Here is a 16,233-nt window from a genome sequence, read left to right on the forward strand (position 1 = left end):
ATCAAGTCATGGAGAAGACAGAGAGATACAGACTGAAAAAGTGACAGTTATGGGAAAGTTTCAAAGGTGCTTCAATTATCCATTTATGGTAATTAGGTTGGACAATGTCCTTTTGAAAAAGAGTCAATCCAAGGAAGCAGGTTCAGCTGATATGAAGACCAGCAGGATGTGGATGGCTCCAACGCTCCAGAGACGCAGCATTTCCTGGCGTTTTCCTGCTCTGTCAGTAGTAAAACAGCCACAAATGGGCTTCCTGATTCCATTCATTAAAGTTCATAGTGGTTTTAATTGTAGCCCTCCCTCCCCCAACTCCAGTGGTCCTAGTGGACCAAGGTCATTGGAGGAGAAAGACAGTTTGCTGCAGGCTGCAGAGTTTTCAATGGGAGATACAGTTTGTTAAGAAAAAGAAGAAAAGCTGCCTTTCATTCCAAGTTGGCTGAAATGTATTCCCATAGCTGTGAACCAAAGATAAACATGGTAGATGTCTGCAAAAAAACATAAGCAACTGAAAGTGCCGAAAGTTATTTTCCCTTGCAAATTTGGAGACAAGGTCTTGCAATACTGAAAGTCAATATCAGTGTTCAGTTTTATGAATATGTTAAATGTATAATGGCATGTTATTTGTCCACTGCTCTCCTCTGAGCTGCATAAAAGACACCTTAGGGCTGATAAATAATTCAAATATTAAAACTTACGACTTGGAAATCAAGATTTTTTTTTTTCCTTAAACCTATTTAAATGCCTTTTTCTATGCAAGACAAAGGAAGTTGTTGTTGCACCAGCTTCTGTCTTTCAGTGAAGATTTATCGTATTTGTCTTTAAAAATAGTTGCCTCACTCTATGAAGCATGATGGTGGCATTTAACTCTTTGACTGCCAGCCATTCTCACAGCAGCTTCCTCCAGCTTGCCAGGCATTTTCCAGCTTTTTGACTGATTTCCGTAGACCCACCATATATTATGTACTGTTACTACATACACATTCAACCCATCAAAGGAAAGATGAGGGTCTCTACTTTCCAGCTGTTTGTTTCTATCTTGTTCCAGTCTTGTGAAATTGGCGGTTGAATATAGGTTACTTTAGCCCAAAATGCCATTTTGGCACCAAAATCTTGAGAAAAAGAGGTTTTTGTGTCGGCTGTCATATTCAGGTGAACCAGTACAATTGGCTCCTTTATATTTTGCTTTAGTGACGCCTCAACATCTGTACAGTTGTTCTCTTGTAAACAACAACTAAATCAACACTGACAAATGACTTTTGATGACAAAAGACAAAACATTTAGCTACTGACACACACTACTGCAGCCTCTTTTCTTTCTTTTCTTTGAGTTACAACTTTTTCTTTCCTTTTTTTTAGTGTGTGCGTATGTGACGTGTGCGTGTGCATGTACATGTGTGTGTGTGTGTGTGTGTGTGTGTGTGTGTGTGTGTGTGTGTGTGCGCGTGCGGATCAGTTCGACAGGTTTTTGTAGCCGAAACACGGCGCATTAGATCAGATCCAGCTTCCTCTGGTCAGCAGGCAGCGGTCTCACTCACTGTCTCTGTCTCACACACACATCTACACACACATCAACAAACACAGCCTACAGCTCTGGCTGACGTGCCCCCTGAACTCAGCCACAGACAGTCTGCGCTCACAACAGACACTCCCACCATCTTTAGCTCTCCTCGTCACGTTCGCCGGCGCCGTCCGCTCCTCATCCACACTAGATCGCGGGATTTTCAAGCTGCTATCTGAGTGATTTCTCGCAAAATCTGGCGACTTTCCAAACGCTCTTGACGACTAACGACGAGCGATCAACAGGGTTATTGTTACTAACGTTTGTGCTTTGTATCACGGAGCTGCACGGAGCTTCGACGAGCTGCCGAGCCGCCATGAGCCCCGCCGCCGCCCCCTAAGCTCTCACCGGCGGCCAGAGTGTCACGGAGCGGCACCGCTGCAGTCAGACACCCGCTCCGCTCCGTGAGGGGGGAAAAACACGATATATTTTTTATATCTCTCAATCCAAATGTGTTTTTCTGCACTTTATTTTGATGATACAAGTCTGATCTTCACAGAAGAGTAGGGCAAGACATTCAACATTGCGTTGCCATTAAAAAAACGCTAAGACGAGTTATCTCGTCTTTGGCAGACTACGCTTGGATTCGCTAAGACGAGATAACTCGTCTTTGGCAGTGAAAGAGTTAACTAATTTTGCTAAAGCAGGGATATAAAAGATACATATGGTTTTTGTAGACAGATGGGTTGGTTTTGCTGGATGTGTTTATGTTCCAAGACCAGATTTTTGTAATTTTATCCATTAGTCCTCGCGTGAATTTAAAATGAGGCTTCTGCAACACAACCTGAGTGGTTCCATAAGTGATGGTGACCGCATGCAGTAAGATTCAAATAAAAAATACACAACTTAAATATGAAGTGACATTTGCAAATAGGAAAAAGGGAAATCAAGTAGTGTCAGGCCAGTGCTGCTGCTGCTGCTGCCCCCTTAAATGGTATCAGACGATTGTAACACATTTGGGAAAACAGACTTTTCTGAATTGAGAAAAAAAACATCCCTCTGATTTGAGACAGGAAGATGGTAGTTTTTATCTTTTTTCCTGAGTTCTGTAATGGTGTTTGCCTGCCTTTAATGGACCTCACTTAGGAGCTGCTTGGAGAGTAAACAGGAACAAACAAAGTCAACAGCAGAAAGGCTTAGTCATACTAGCAGCTACACACACACACACACACACACACACACACACACACACACACACACACACACACACACACACACACACACACACACACACACACTGAGACACACTCACATAGCCAACAAATACTTTTCCAAGCCTGCAGGTCTACTTTTATGTTGTAGTACAACAACAGCAACACACACATTTTTTATATAGCCTAAGCCTACAGTCTATGAGAGAAAAAAATGAGGGATTGTTTCACCACATGCTTTATGGCACCTCAGATCCTCTGTTAAAAAGTTACACTTGAACACACCTCAGTTTATAACCAATGACAGAGCAGCAGCATTGACATCTGCTCTGTGGCTCACAGAGAGATAAAGCATACCAGACCATTTTCCCCCAGAAAGATTCAATCATTTTATTTGCCACATAACTGCATTTATTGCCATCTTTCCCTTTTTTTTTTCTTCATTTAAACCGTTAAAATAAGTGAGATCATGATGCCTCTCTGTTGCTCTGGGTGATGAACGTCAGCGAGTCCGCGCGCACCAGCTTTGAGCCAGGTGAAGCTCATTTGCGCTGATTAGACTATCAATCAATCACGTGTTGACAGTGTGGTCGCGCTGCTGCCTGCAACACCGCACGCGCCACTAACGCCAGGACGTTTTCTTTATGGAATAATTTTTGGAAAGTTAGTAAAGTTATGCAAATTAAATAAGCGGAGGGGGTAGTTGCTTTGGAAAGTAATTAGCGAGCAGCAGTGAAGGATGGAGAAAAACCTCCAGAAGAAACAAGTGCAGTCGGACATCAACGCCATGATGGATACGGACCACTCCTCCTTCGTAACGAACAGGAGAAAGGCCTCCGTCTGCAAGTAACGTGAGTCAAACATATTTCCCTCGCTGTCTGTGTCCCTGAGTTTCTTGGCTCCTGTGTGTGTGTGTGTGTGTGTGTGTGTGTGTGTGTGTGTGTGTGTGTGTGTGTGTGTGTGTGTGTGTGTGTGTGTGTGTGTGTGTGTGTGTGTGTGTGTGTGTGTGTGTGTGTGTGTGTGCGTGTGCGTGTGTGTGCGTGTGTGTGTTTTATGGCAGTTTTATGACCTGCGCCATTGCTGTATATTTCTGCTGTTGACATCCAGGATGTTGTATATTGGCTGGAATTTACAGTGCTTTATATGCCTGCAGCAGAGGCTGGACATTGCTGTGATAATGTTTATGTTTACTCGGACACAGTAAATTCGGAGTTTGTAAGTTACCAGCTTTGTGGTATGGTATACTGTATTGGAGTTGTTTTGGGATTTGCTTTGTGGGCCATGCAGGCAGTACTTTGTTTAGATACCAGGAAGGGACTATTAGTCCAGGCAAAATAGCGTTTTACGACAGACTAATTGTCACAGAAGGTTTTTCACCATACATCATTTCTATGAGGTGTCTAGAACAACATACTAAAAGTCCTAAGAAATCCTAGTTGGGGAAATATGTTTAATTCGCATCATTATTTACTGTATAAAGTCTATGGTGCCGACAACAATACACCCCAATGGGGCTATTTTTTCCCTTTACTCCTATCACAATGAAACTTTACACAATGAAAGTATCCATGAAATGTAACATTTTTTGTATTACAAGTTTCTTTGAAAATGAATTTGAATATGCAAATGAGCAATACACTAATGGAATATGCCCAAAATACACCCGAATAGGCTTATTTTCTTCCTTTACTCCTACCACAATCACACTTCACACAATAAAAGTATACATGAAAAGTAACATTTCTGTATTTCAAGTTTCTTGGAAAATTAATTTTAAATATGTAAATGAGCTCAACACTAATTGACTTATGGTCAAGAAGCCATAAAGCCACAAGCAGCAACAGGGGCCAAATAACTAACACATTCATGTCCATTCAATAAGTTAACCTATGCACTGAGTGCTGTCACTTGCCACACTTGACTTATGCATACACACATGTCACTTGCCACACTTAAAAGACCTATATTGACCTTAAGAATTAATTGCACAGTCTTGTCTCCAGTTGCTTTCTAAATTCTTTTTTTTATTATTAGCGAACAAGCCTTACCTAACGACTTTCCTCCCAGTTCGCAGAGAACATCAGAAGAAAGTCAGAATTCATCAAAGTCGTTTCAACGACTGTGTGTGATGTTATATTATATATGACATTTATGATGTTATATATATGTTCAACAACATATGAGCGGGACTAAGAACTAAGTTATTTGGCCCCTGTTTTTGCTGCTTGCAGCTTTATGGCTTCTTGACCATAAGTCAATTAGTGTTGAGCTCATTTACATATTTAAAATTAATTTTCCAAGAAACTTGAAATACAGAAATGTTACTTTTCATGTATACTTTTATTGTGTGAAGGGTGATTGTGGTAGGAGTAAAGGAAGAAAATAAGCCTATTTGGGTGTATTTTGGGCATATTCCATTAGTGTATTGCTCATTTGCATATTCAAATTCATTTTCCAAGAAACTTGTAATACAAAAAATGTTACTTTTAATGTCTACTTTCATTGTGCAAAGTTTCATTGTGGTAGGAGTAAAGGAAAAAAAGGAAGCCTATTCGGGTGTATTTTGGGCATAATTGATTAGTGTAAGGCTCATTTGCATATTCAAATTAATTTTCAAAGAAACTTGTAATACAAAAAATGTTACATTTCATGGATACTTTCATCATGTAAAGTTTCATTGTGATAGGAGTAAAGGAAAAAAATAGCCCCATTGGGGTGTATTGTTGTCGGCACCATAGACTTTATACAGTAAATAATGATGCAAATTAAACATATTTCCCCAACTAGGATTTCTTAGGACTTTTAGTATGTTGTTCTGGACACCTCATAGAAATGATGTATGGTGAAAAACCTTCTGTGACAATTAGTTCTATTTTTGGGTCCAAAATGAGCTAAATTGCCTGGACTATATGGTGGGTGTGGAAGTCACATTTTCATGTGACTTGATATGAATATGAATGTGTATTTTTGGCAGCCTCCTAACTCAGCACAGGTCAGTGTACCAAAGTACCAGCACACAGCACATTTACATTTATCTACCTCCTCTAATCCCAACTCGGCCCTCAGCTCCATCAAGCACTCTCTTTTTTTTCCTGCACATATGCAAAGACCAATTCTGCCAATTGCATGCAAATGGTAGGCAATGAAGTAGGCTATTTTCTATTCAAGACTGGCATCATGTAAGGTTTCAGTGTTGGTTGTCCTAAGACAGATGATGAGATTCTATATCTATAAGAAAGAATGAAAAAAGTCTACTTGTTGTATCATTAGAAAATTAATATACACCAATCAGCAATTCAAATAGATTTTGTCCTTTTTCATTTTAAGCAAAATACCTGCACATTCCAGTTTTTGAAAAGTGAGGATTACTTGCCTCTTTGCTTCATCATTGTTTTTTGAATACCCTTTGGGATTTGGACTGTTTGTTAGAGCAACTATTAACTATGCCTACTGTGGCACGGTGGTCCTCAAGGAGGAAATTGGCTATCGATTTGCTGCTTCTTTGAGTTTTTTCCTGCATTATGTTACCACTAAAATGACCATTTAGGATAAGGCGTAATGTAATTGACTCCCATGTGTCTGTATAGCATGAATTTTGTATAAGAATAGTATACAAAGGAGAGGTCATTTTACCAAGTTTTCCAGAGCTGGATTAAGGTTTCAGGTCAAAGTTTAGGGGCTAAATATTGAATGTATATAACATCAAGGCACACACAAGCAGGATAATAAAAGGGCCCTCTACATATGCTTTTTCAGTGTGTCCAAGTCAAATGGAAGGGCCACCTGTGTGGTTCCACTCAGTTCCTATCAGCTGCAGCGCCTGGTTTTCCAGCTGCTGTTTCCTTTCGGAGGTGGACTGGAAAATCCTGCAGCAAAAACAGGGAGTCAGACTGGCAGATAACAAAGCAGTCACCAGAGCACAGCTTCCTATTAGTCCAGATTACTCTCCTTTTAATAGAATGAGCCTCAACCCAAAATTAACATCTGTGATTTATGTAACAGGAGCATACTGTAAAGAAAGAGTGTTGTAATTTCATTTACAGTAGGCTACTGTAATTTAATTTACTATATTTCTACTGTGATATTTATTTAGAATACCATTACTGTAATTCCATTTACAGTATTTTGCTGCAATTTGATTTACAGTATTACTATTATATTCCTATTTTCATTTGCACATTAGCTTATTTTTTCAGTAGTAGTTTAGCTTCATTCATTTTAAACATAATTCACATTTCTTACATGCAAAACAGCAAAAACAATAGCAGAACACCATTGTAATCCATTGTTTATTTGACCCTGAAAAATCAGTTACACAGGAAGATACACTGTATGTCCTTAAAATTTCCATGAACATGTTCTACCTATTAACCAACATTAAATATTCCATTAAATCCAACACATTAAACCAACACTAAGGAACTTTTCAACCTTCATAAAATATTTTCATAACTTTTGTGATGATACACCGACTTACAACAAGTTGAATGGCACCTCTGTCGTGGTCTGAGGGGGTCTGTATCTCTTTCTCTGGCACTAAGCAGCTTTGAGGAGCATGGTAGGAACCCTGCTCTCACTTAAGTTTCACTTTCACTTTTGCGAGTCACAACAAGGAGGGAACAGGCAAAACGGCACTTTAGCAATGGATTATGTTTGTGTTTTCACTTTGAAATGATCCACTGGAAACAGAAACTTAGTTTTGATGTCTTCTGTTCATTTTAATGCAGGATATTTACAGGGCTTCACGCTAGTGTTCATGGGAAATGGAGTCTTCCTTCAGGCAAAACACTACCGCTTTGGTCCACAGGCGCCGCCAAACTCAACCAAAACTGAAAGTTCTTTAGTACTGCTTTAACTGTACAAAAACCATACTATAAATACTCAACATACAACATCATGTCTGAATCCATATTATGATGTAACAATAAAATGGTCCTCTCTTCTCCCTCTTCTGTCTTCTCCTCTCCTCTCCCTTCCACTCCTCCTCCCCCCCCTCCGCCCCACACCCCCTTTCAGATAGAATATTGAAATATGCATATGCCAAGCTACAACACATTGCAAACAAAAGACAGTAAGGTGTCAGAAGAGAACTCAACAACTGTCCTGAAACGTAACAAGATTTTAGTGTAAAAGATGAATTAATTGTTTAGGTAGTGGATACGTTTTAGGTCTTTTAACGTGACAAACTGGAGGTCACAGTCTGTTACACCAATACTTCTCAAATGGGTCGTCAGGTTGTCACGGTCCTCCTGCTGGATTGTTATAGGGCCTTTCTGATGACATCCTCCACTGATTCCATATCTTTACCTGAGACAGAATGATGTAAAGGCTCAAGGTTAACATCACATCTCTGGTACAGAGACAGTGGATACAGATATATCTGCCAGGGTGTTATGTCTCCTGTTGAAAACAGTAACTTGACAACCAATGAAGAGAAAGACACAGGACTAGAGGAAAAAAAAAGATGTGGATTTATTCACAAAGAATGAGGATCAAACAAATAAACAAAGGATTCTATTAAGTGGATGAGGGAAGGAGGCTGTGGGGGTTGTGCCAAAGAAACTAAAAAGAACAAAACTGGGCCTGACTACCTCTAACTGTGTGAGGGAAACCAACCCATAACCTAGTGACTCTAACATAAAGAAACTACATGTGTGAGATAATGTACAGGGCACCCCGGTCTTACCATGGCCAAGTAAACATTTGCTGATGTTGTCAATATTAGTCCAATTTTGCCAAAGCTGTATACCATCGTTACTGTCCTCGCTATCAGAGGTCCATAGTTGGAATTATAGAGGACAGTAACGATGGGTACAGCTTTGGATTAAGGCTTGTGGCTAACACGGAGCTAATGCTAACACGGACACACACACCATGGATCTTTTATTCATTAGATTCACATGACGTCACTGTGTTTCTGCGCCGCCATATTTGTGTCCGAATCAGGGCAATCTGGGCACAGATCACAGCGTCACGTTACCAGAACAAGTGGAGTAGTAGGAGGAAATCAGCAAGAGACCGAAAATTGACGTTATTTGAAAGATGCCAGGATTATATTGTGCTGTTGACTGTGATAGCAGTCGCCAAAGAAACCCCGGACTGCAGTTTTATTCTATCCCAAAAGACGTAAAATATAGGCGGAATAAACTGCAGGCAGTCTATCAGTGGCAGCATGGGCTGTGACAAGTCTCACAAAAAGAAGGGATTCATTTTTTTTTTTTAAATAATATGGATGTATTGAATTCTGCATTTTGATTACTTTCTTATTAATTACTCACTGATTCTGCATTTAGGGTCTTTTATTTCTGTATAACAGACTGTTGCTAAGTAAAACGGGCCGTTGCTAGGGACACCGCTCTGATCAGCGGAGCAGGGCAGAAGAACTATCAAGGATTTTTACCTTGTGTTTCATTTTTACCAGCTTCAGACTAATTGTGATGTTAGAAAAATGACTTGTAGCTTGTTAGAGGGAGAGTGGAGGCTCTCTGCCTCCCTCACCGCTGCTGGAAACCAAACCTGCGGACAGAGCGGACGGGCCAGCGCAGTGTCACAGCTGTGACCAGCTGTGACCAGCTGTGTCTGTGCCACCGCGAGTCTGTGACACAAACGTGTCCCGTAACCTTAATCTCTTATGACAGACAGGACTACATAAATGCGCACATCGTAACATGATAATTCATCGATTGATTATCAAAAGCCCATTGAAAACAACTACACACGAGTCGACCGAGAGGAGGGTGAGGAGCAAACAGCGGAGAAGTGACCAGACTAAGGACTTTGATCAACATTACGTCTCAAATTAATTAATTACGGTAATTCATAAACTGTGTAATAAGTGGGATAATATAGAGTTAGTCTGTTGTTATAAACCCAGACAGGATGTATGAAACCCTGTCATTTTGTCAAGAAACTGTCATTTCCATCCTGTGGTTTGCATGCTGTCATATGAGGAGACCTGTCAAATCGGACACAAATATGGCGGCGGTCCCTTCGACGTGACGTCACTGCAACCCATGAATAAGATAATGTAATACATCATGACACACACACGCCTTCGCGTTTTGGAACCTTTATTCATGTGTGTGTATGTCTGTGTCTTTGTCTGTGTGTGGCCGTATTAGCGTTAGCGCCGTGTTAGCATTAGCTCCGTGTTAGCGTTAGCTCCGTGTTAGCAGGGCTTAGCAAACACCGCTCTCTACCTTCAGCAGTAAACACAAGCACGTGTAGGGAGGGGGTGGAGGAGGTGGTGGCGGCGAGTTTTTTTTTTTACGACAGTGACATGTGCCTCCCAGAACTGTGGGGGAGCCCCGGAGAGGGAAAAAAAGAGAAACCAACGAAGGAGTGAGCTATTTCCGGTCGACTTGCATAGTTCTGCTTTAAAATGTCTGTAATAAAACTTGTTACACAACAGTTTTTTTCTCGTGGAGTTTCTCAAAAGTAATGTCACAAATTATAAACTATACAGTGAGATCAGTAGTAAAATGAGGACAGTGAGAAAATCTGCAGCAAAAAAAATACTGTTTATTTTGAATCTATTGCAATTGTATTCAGAATACAACAATATGGCTTGAAACACAATTTGTGTGCTTTCTTATAAATCTAAATGTAAACATTGCACACAACAAAAATGGGAAAGTGCTTTTTCCTATCAAATTATTAAATTAGTCCACATAGTGGTTTTTATTCTTATTGTGCAGTCCACAGTATTATACAGTAATTATATACAACTGTATTCCCTGAAATACAAAACTATAAATATAACAAATAACTTACAAATACGTGCACATATAAATAAATTATCAATCATATGCACATATGAGCAGAAATAACTTAGAACAAACAATGTTTAAAAAAAAAGCCTGCATATTAAACAAAAAACTGCAGGAATGATGCCTGTGCTTGTGAATGTATTGAATCGCAGTGTAGGCATGTGTGTCTGTGTACGACTACTGCTTATCAGGAATTTTGTCGACAAGTTTCTCAAATAAGCTTAAGAACCTGTCTGTTTTTGCCTCTCTCTACTCGTGCCGTTGCTGTTCCTTTGCAGACTCCTGCTTTAGGAAGTCCAGCACAGGATTTCTTCTCTTTTTTGGGGGGGATTGAAGTGGACCTGATGCCCGCTTTGAAGAAGCTCCACTTGGTGGTGGGTCGGAGGCACTTCCAGTTGATGCTGCAGTGTTTGAGGCATTTGAAGTGGCAGGGCTTGGGGCTGTTGATGTGCTGGCCTCTTCTAAAGTGTCATACACACACATCACCATCATACCATAAATTACCTCTGTCCTTTCATCCTGAGTTCCGGGAGAGGACACTGGTGACAACGGAGGGTCGGTTATGCTCTGAAAAGAAAATGACAGTTCAGGTACAGGAGTGTCTTATCACATCACAGCCCAGGACCTCTAGGTCCACTGACTGGGGGCCGAGTAACACGTAAGGCTTCTGTCGGTCACTGTCTATCTCTCACTGTCAAAGTTCCCAGCTGCTGCCTAGCCACTGGTCAGTGTTTAGTTTAGTTTATTAGTTTAATAAATGACAGTGTGCAATTACATTAATCATTTGCAGAAAAAATGAAGAGATGGTTCACACCAGATTTAGCTCACAGCTAATTTCCATCTGTAGTCCCAGGGATTAAAAGGGCGAAAGAGCACAAGATAACTATAGGAAGAAGGACTGGGGAATGAGGTTGTGCTTTCCTGCTAAACTTACCATCAGGATTTGGGTTGGATCTTGACAAGACGCCACCAGAACTGGAGGCATAACTGATGGTCTGGCCCCCAAAACAGCGTGCATATCCTCATAGAAAACCCAGGTAGCTGCAGTGACCTCCCCACTGTCGGTCCCTGACCCCGTCTTTGGTGTTTTGAGGTCCTACATAAGACACAGACACACACAGAGGATAAATACTTTACATGGAAAGCTTTTTGCTGAGCATCATCTCTTCAGCAGATAACATTGCCATTGCTTACCTTATTTTTTTTTAAAGGTTTTCCCATTTCTTTGAGACCTGAGACGTGGTCACTTTCCCTTCCAGATCCAGTTCTTTGATGAGTTTCCTGTAACAGAAAACAGTGATGAATATGTTAACTATGGTTAAGGACCCCATCACAGATACTTGGCAAGTAGATAGCTAACGTTGGATCACTCACTCCCATTGTGTTTTCGCAGCATATTTTTTCTTTGTGTAGTTGACCTCATTGTTCGTCTGGTACCTGATTAGGTACCGGACTTGATCCGGAGTCCCTGGTATGAAATGTGTGATTACTGCAAGGTAAATAAACGCCATTTGCTTGCTAACGTTACCATAGCGCTGTGCTAACGTTAACGACCGGTGGGACTTTGGGAGCAACTTTGGGGGGTTCTGCTAGCTAACGTTAGCTAGATAACGTTCGTAACGGTCGGTACGAAGTATAGATAACCTTACTTGCTGCTTTGTTATCATACCAATGTGAAATATCCGACAAATTTGCAGGAAATATGAAACCTAACGAGTAATGTTAATAACAGGGCATGGCAATGTTACCTAACGTTAGCCGACTCTACCGTAAACAGCAATTGTTGTGGTCACATATTGCATTATCTTACGTTAAACTGTTCAACATACACACAGACACTGTTATTACAACCCTTTTTTAAAAAATCCATGCGAGATTACGTACATTTGTGATTTTTTTTCTCCGGGTCCTCTCGGTCTCCGGGGGCCGCCATTGTTGTTTGCTGTGGTATGCAAATGGTGACGCAAAGCATTCTGGGAAATTTTCTCTGGCCCTCCCTCGGCGAGTCAGCATCTGAAATCCCTCGCTCTGAAGGGCTAGATTCATACCCCCTCCCCCTCGTTATGTCCACTACCCCTACATGCAAAGAGCAATTGGGACACCACTACCCTCGCGGGAACGCGCGCAATTTAGGGATAGGGTTAAAAAGTAGGGCTAGGGGGTGTATTGGGACAGGCCCATAGTGTATGGTCCAACTCATGTAGGGGGTCATGTTTGAGCTTAACCACATATCTGTAGTGGCAGAGTAAAATGTGATGACTTCGATTTCCTTTAAAAAAAAAAGCTCTGTAAAGCTCTGGAATTACCGTTAGTGACATATTTTCTTCCAGGCAATTCATATTGTCGGTCAAACGTTTGCAGCATTTCTCAAAATGCTGGCTTTTCAACTGTATTAAAGGGCAGCATTCCTTTTGTGATGTAGCGAACTACGATTTCTGTGAGTGCACACCATTTTGCGCTTTTCCGTTTGTATTTACTTTGTCAACCAAACGCCTCAGTGAGTGTTGACTGTCGTGACGAAGACTCTGCATCTCGAAAACTCGGTCAGGTGATTATGTTTTAGGTGGGCATGCAAGTTTGTTGTGTTGCCTTTCTTTGTTGCCACCACTTTCGAACATCAGGGCTGACGAGGTGAAACACAGGACAGGTGCGCAAGGAGAGTGTGGAGGGCAAACCAAGGAGAGTGAACACTAGAACAAAACGCACAAGAACTGAACTACAAAATACAGTAAAACAGGAACTGAAGAAAACAAGAGTCCAAAACAACAGAAAACCGAGCCACTGAGTGGCGACAGGCTCAGAGCCATGACACATACTGGCTCGTCCGTGTTGATGGGCTCACCTTGCTCATTCGGTTTGAAGCTGAAATATTCCCACACCGGGACTGTGGCATTTGGCTTTGCAGACGTCTTTGCCTCGCTCTTCACGAGGCTCACTTGCTGCACTCTGTGTGTGTATGCCAGTGGCCCCGCCTCCCCCCACAGAGACAAAAGAGACTGGATGACTGACAAGAGGGTTCACTCTGTTCATTCTGCTATGGAACAAATGCGCCCAGTAGGGGTGTAAGAAAATATCGATACGGCACAATATCGTGATATTTTGAACGGCGATACTGTATCGATACAAGGACGCCAAGTATCGATATTTTATTATATAAATTGAGATGAAAAAAAAGGTGAATTTATTTTTTTTGGTACTAAAGTAGTAGTTGCTTGTTCAGCCCAGTAGATGGCGTTGTTGGAGGCATCAGAGGAAGAGATCAGGAAAGCCCCATCATTGTTTAAATCAAACATAATGCACACGTTTTATAAAGTGTAGAATGTGCCACAGTGCGACCGACACCGACTGATACTCGTCCGTAGCAAAGCAAACCCCAGTGCAGTGTGCTGGATGAGCTCGGCTTTCTACGCCGTGGAGGACCAGGAGAGACCGGGGCTGCACCTGGTGCAACCCCACTGAGGCGTCACCTCAGGCGGCTTGTCAGATCACCTAGACGGGGCAAGCCAGGCTGCGTCTGTGCCGAGCTACATGCTAATCCACACACGCTAACAGCGCCTGCACTCATGCCACCAAGCGTCCCCTCCCTCGTCAACAACACGGATTACTGCAGACTGTTCACAGCTTCTCAGCGTAGCGGAGGAGCCGCTGTGTTCACGTTGTCACGGAAACCAGGTAGAACCGGAGCACCGCGAGCGCTGCAGCCCAGCTGGAGGAGCTAATGCTACAGAGCTGACCATAGACCTGTGTAGAGCCGACAGGCTCCGCTAGCCGCTAAGCTAACGGGAGCTGGTGTTGTTGTGGTGCGAGATGCCGCGGTAGGTTCCGCTCACTGCTCAGCACACGTGGAAATCCACAGCTGTTTGTTGTGTTTGTGTGACGGACGAGTGTCTCTCACTGCCAGTGTCTGTGTGTGAGTGCAGTCTGTGTGACTGCAGCCTTTATTGCCAGACAGGACGTGGAAGCGCAGGAGTGTAAATATACAGCAGGTTATGTCAGTCTCAGATAATAAGGTTATTTCATTTTCAATTTAACATTTTTATTTAAATGTAAAACTACATATTTTATTTTATTTTTACTTGTAGGAGTGCAGCAATCTACATGTTTGTATTTAGTTAATTTGAACTAGTATGAAATACAAACAATTTGTCATATGCATATATTTGCCCATTTTGCATCAATACAAAAGATTGAAGTGAGGTAAACAGACTGAGAAGTTTGTCTTATTAGAAAACACAGATGTTAACAAAGTTTTCATTTGGTGATGAATTACTACTATCATTTAATGTAAATATAGGCCTACAACTCGGATTTTAAGATGCATAATACATTCTTAGTTTTTCAGCGAACTATGTAATATCACAATATATCGCACAATTTGGATATCGCAATATATCGTATCGTGACCCAAGTATCGTGATACGTATCGTATCGTGAGGTCCTTGCCAATACACACCCCTAGCGCCCAGGTGCTGAGACCGATGTACAGAGTGAACCCTCTTGTCCTCCAGGCCTAGTCCCAGCCATGGTGGAGGTCCTGGATCACAGACATGGAAGTGCTTCAATCTATTAAACAGAGAGTCAAATTTAATGCTCAGAACATCCCTTACCTGAGGGTTCGCAGCTAGCTTTAACCCTCTGGAGTCAAGGGTAAAATCGGCCGTTTTTGACTACTTTTGATTTTACCTTTATATTTCACCTTAAAAACTGTTTACCTTGCCTTGTGTGGTGTCATTGTTTTCAGCACAACCTCACCTGTGTGGATTTACAGTTATTTTTCCATTTTGATATACTATACTAACACAGTGGACCTAAAATCACACAGAAAACATAAAATCCGAGTAGAAAAAAGTTATATTTTTATTTGTGAAAACCACAAATATGTTTAACCAACCACTTTTATAACTTATAATGCAAATATAAATTGTGAAATTCAAAACCTTTGTACAATTTTAGCACAGAACAGACAAATTTACCACTATTTACATTAAAATGCAGGCAATGCCTTAGGCGTTTTTTGTACAACTATTTACAAAACAATGTCATAACTCCCAAATGACACACAAATTATTTGTGCACTCAAAGAAACAGTTCCTGTCCACCACAAGACAGAGGGGCACATCACAGGCCTGACACTTCCAGGGTGTGTCACTCCTCCTGTTGTCCACCTGAAGGCAGCGCTTACACTTCAGTCTGCCTTTGGTGGCTTTTTGGCCAGCATCTGTGGCTGTGGTGATGGGCACAGGAATGTGATCACCCCTCCTGCTCTGGGGAACACCTGCTTTGTCCATGCCACAAAGCTGAGACACCAGCTCCACCATGAAGTCTTTGTGTGTCATGGGCTGCACCTGCTTGGCATTGCTCATCTCACGGTGCAAGATGAAGGCATTTGTTGTTGCAATGTCCAGGAAGTGCAGCAACACGGTCCGGTACCAGCGAGCAGTTTTTCTGTGGGTGGAGTAGTACTGGATGAGTTGGTCTGACAGGTCGACCCCACCCATGCTCTTGTTGTAGGCCATGATTGGAGTGGGACAGGGGATGTCTCTCACAGCCCAGCGTCCATCTCCATCCTTCACTCTTCTCTGCACTGTCTCACCTGAAAATGCAGGATGGATGGTGGAGCACACAGACACCTCCCGTGTATCCATCCACTTCACAAAAACCAGTGGCCCCTCTCTGATCCATCTCACTGATCCTCTTCTGCATTTTTTGGAGAGAGCATTTTCCCTCCCTCTGGGGCATCTTCTTCTGTTCTCCC

At 41.9% G+C, this 16,233-nt stretch overlaps 1 protein-coding gene across 1 annotated transcript in view; it reads left to right on the forward strand.

The window, feature by feature from the left end:
* The first annotated feature begins 3,338 nt into the window (after window positions 1-3,338).
* Window positions 3,339-16,233, forward strand: part of LOC311003591 (uncharacterized protein) — a 100,664-nt gene continuing 87,769 nt past the window's right edge. The window contains exon 1 of the mRNA XM_083995361.1: window positions 3,339-3,560. The gene's annotated coding sequence lies outside the window, so the exon portion shown is untranslated. The remainder of the gene's footprint in view (window positions 3,561-16,233) is intronic.

This window comes from Trachurus trachurus (genome assembly GCF_905171665.1).
Source record: "Trachurus trachurus genome assembly, chromosome: 20".
NCBI classification, from domain to species: Eukaryota; Metazoa; Chordata; class Actinopteri; order Carangiformes; family Carangidae; genus Trachurus; species Trachurus trachurus.